The following is a 3,358-nucleotide window of genomic DNA, read 5'->3' as shown; positions in this document are numbered from 1 at the left end:
AGAGAACATCCAGCCCACGGTGGTTACTGGTGAGCGTGTGATTGCATTTCCATTTCCAAGCAGTCATGAGCAATGCACAACCGAAACATGGAGTGACCTCATGGCTAGGAATTCTGGGATTCTGTGAGTAAATGAGCCTTCACGTGTTTCCATTTAGTTTGCAGTGATTGAAGCAAACTGCAGAGCCTCTGGGCGGGAAGGCCGAAGGACGGGAGATTAAACAGAGGAAGAGAAAAAGCAGAAATAGGGATGAGAGGAAAAGAAGAAAAGTCCAGAGGAAGGAGATAAAAACAGCAAAGAAAAACTTGTGTAAGCCTTTTTTTTTCGTCATGTGGACCGCTGTTTGTCTACCAAGACACAAAAATAACAACAAGCAGCGAGAGAAGTGAGAGAGCGAAAGTAGGCCCTCTGACCAAAGAGATGACCTCAGAGAGGAAGTGGGTTCCAGCTGTTTTCCTGCATCAGAGCAACACTGTTACTGGACTCATGCAGAAGGATCCCTCTGCCCACTCACAGTTAGACTTCTTCCCAACCGCTGAAGGAAACCTCCAAACTATTTGGAGAAAAAAAAGTACAAAATAAAATATTTAAAACAACTTGACGATATGTGTTGGAAGAATGTTTGAATTGGCTATAATCTATATTCTTTAGATTAACTGTGGATCACATGGCCAGGTATGTGAAAGGAGGTCACCTGTTCTGATAAACAGAAAGTCATAAGCTGCATCTGCATCTTCTCTTGGCTTTACAGAGTGTAATAGTTTAACATTGTTTTAACGGTTATCATGGCGTCACTTTCGGCTGCAGCACGCAACTGTTTTCACCCAAAAATTGGTAGAGACCAAAACAGAGCTTAAAGAGGGGGAATATTATTGCCTCTATTCATCAGATGTACCCATCTGCTCTAAATCAATGCTAAAGTTTGCCATAATTCAATAAGCTTTATTCAGTTTTGCAGCTTTTTTTTCAGCTGCGTTTGCCAAGAAGTGATATTGAGTTAAAACGGTGTCACATGACCTGCAGTATTTTTACCCAAATCGAACAAATGTAACTGTTCCTGGTTTGCAAACGCATCAGACAGCTTGTTGTATTATTTTCCACATAGTCAGATATAGAAGTAAATAATAGTTATTTTGTATACAAATGCCAGTCGTACATCAAATGGGAAATTAAGTTATTTATTGTATAAGGGCCACTGATGTGTTGAACAAGTGTCACCTCTGTGTGTTTCTCACTGCCTGGATCCCGATTACACCTGGACCTAAACAGTGGTCCTACATGTGGACTCAGATCCAGTGTTCCTGCCCTGGTTCTCCCTTGGCCCTTCAGCAGTTCGGTGGGACTTTGATTGGTGGAACTCTACATATCATGTGAAAGCATTTGATAGCATTGTTGCCGTTCTCTCCCATTTCTTTGGATGCCTTTTTCCAAGTTCCAGGACATATAAATATATTTACTCTATATAACTAGCCAACCATCTCAGCTTCCATAGTTTTTAATTCCAACTCCTGAGGGAAAGGTGAAGTGGCTTGTATGCTACTGGGCTGAGACTGTAAATGCTGTGTAGCGTTACGTTTTTTCCAGCGGCGTTTTCTGGGCGGCGAGCGGGCGGTGGAAAGCAAAACAATGAATGATGTAAGAGGGCCGAGGGCAAAATAACATGGGGCGCCGTAAATGTGTCATTCCAGCCTCAAAATACCGAGCGATTAACATAAACACTTCAGCGAGCCGCTCACACGTGCACACCAACAGCAGTACTGTCACAGCCATGAAAGCATGCACACAAAGGCTTAGACAGGCACCTGCACACACTATCAACCTGGTTATCACCTTCTCCACATCCAAAGATGATCTCCCGCCTCTAGCCTCCTTCCGTTCCCACACTCCTCCTTCTCTCCTCTGGCCTCACTGCATCCCTCTCTCTCGCCTCCCCCTCCTCCTCTTGGTCAAGGCTCGGGGTCACCCGGAGGGTCAGAGCCTCTGCCCCCTGGAACAAACACACCGAAATAGACAAAGGCAGAGAAAGAGAGGAAGGGACGTGGCCGGATGATCACCTCATCGCAGGGCCCGAACCGAGCGGGGACACAGTTTAAACATTCAGAGTGAGGACGGTTGTGCAAAGTGGGGACGTTTTGTCTTCACAGGACTGTGAGGTTTAAAGGACCAGTGTGTAGGATGCAGGGGGATTTGTTGGCAGTGAGTGTTAAATTCATAAGATGTTTTCATTGGTGTGTAATCACTTATGAATAACTCAGAATGAGCCCTTCATCCAGGGAGCAGGTCTTCTTCATGGAATCGGCCACGTTGCTGAAACACGTTCTCACTTCGATGTGTGAAATGCTGCAGCTTGGTCAGAGCTTCAAAGTTTCAAATGATGACTCCATGTGCCAATATACGGTTCCTGTGGTTTTTTTGCTCCCCTTTGTTGTAATCTTTATATATAAAACTATAAATAAAACATACTTGGTGTGTTCATGCCACTTAGCTGTTGTTTCAGAATAATGGACACCTGGTGGTTATTTATAAATGATGAATTATTAACCTTTATTTCATTATCACACTTTCCCATAAACGCTACACGACTAAGATTTTTGAATCAGGCTCCTTAGATTGAATCATTAAATAGTCAGCTGTTATCGCTCTGCAGAACGGACAAACCAAACACAGGTTTTACATCACCAGAAAGGCCACTGTAGTGCTCCGACTCGCTTGGAAAGGGAGGGGTGAGTGGAGGAGTTGTTCAGTTCGATGCAATTTGCAACCTCACCACTAAATCCTCCACACTTTTCAATACGTTAAACAAGTTTCCTCACAGGTTAAGATTCATCAGTTAATGGTCTATGGTCTTTGGACTGTGGGAGGGAACCGGAGAACCCACACTAACACGAGGAGAACATGCAAACCAAGCAGGAACCTGGATATGAACCCCCACAAATTCGTTTTAAGACTTCATTTAAACTTGGTTAAGGGTTAGAGAAACGTAGTTTCATGTGGATGTTAGCGGGCCGAGGCTACAGTTCACATGTGTTTGACAGACAGAATGGACCTGGGAACCTTAGCGGCTAAACTGCAAACAAACATCCAACTCATGCCTCGTTGATGCTGGAATGCTTCCCATAGGGACGAGGTTTGTGTGTGTGTGTGTGTTTTAGGCAGCAATGGGAAAGTTTATATAAACATACATGAATGGATGTCACTTGTCATTCGCACATTAATTATTGGACACTTTGCCTTCAAATTGAGCAGTTGAAATTAATATTTTACTCCATGAATATTAATTACAACCACTAATCCACAATTTTGTGGGAATGCGATTCGTTATTTAGTCCAAGAAGTCAGTGATGTGGTGCTCAGTACC

This window comes from Eutrigla gurnardus (assembly GCF_963514095.1).
Source record: "Eutrigla gurnardus genome assembly, chromosome: 10".
In the NCBI taxonomy this organism is placed as follows: domain Eukaryota; kingdom Metazoa; phylum Chordata; class Actinopteri; order Perciformes; family Triglidae; genus Eutrigla; species Eutrigla gurnardus.
Note: the sequence above shows the minus strand (reverse complement) of the source record.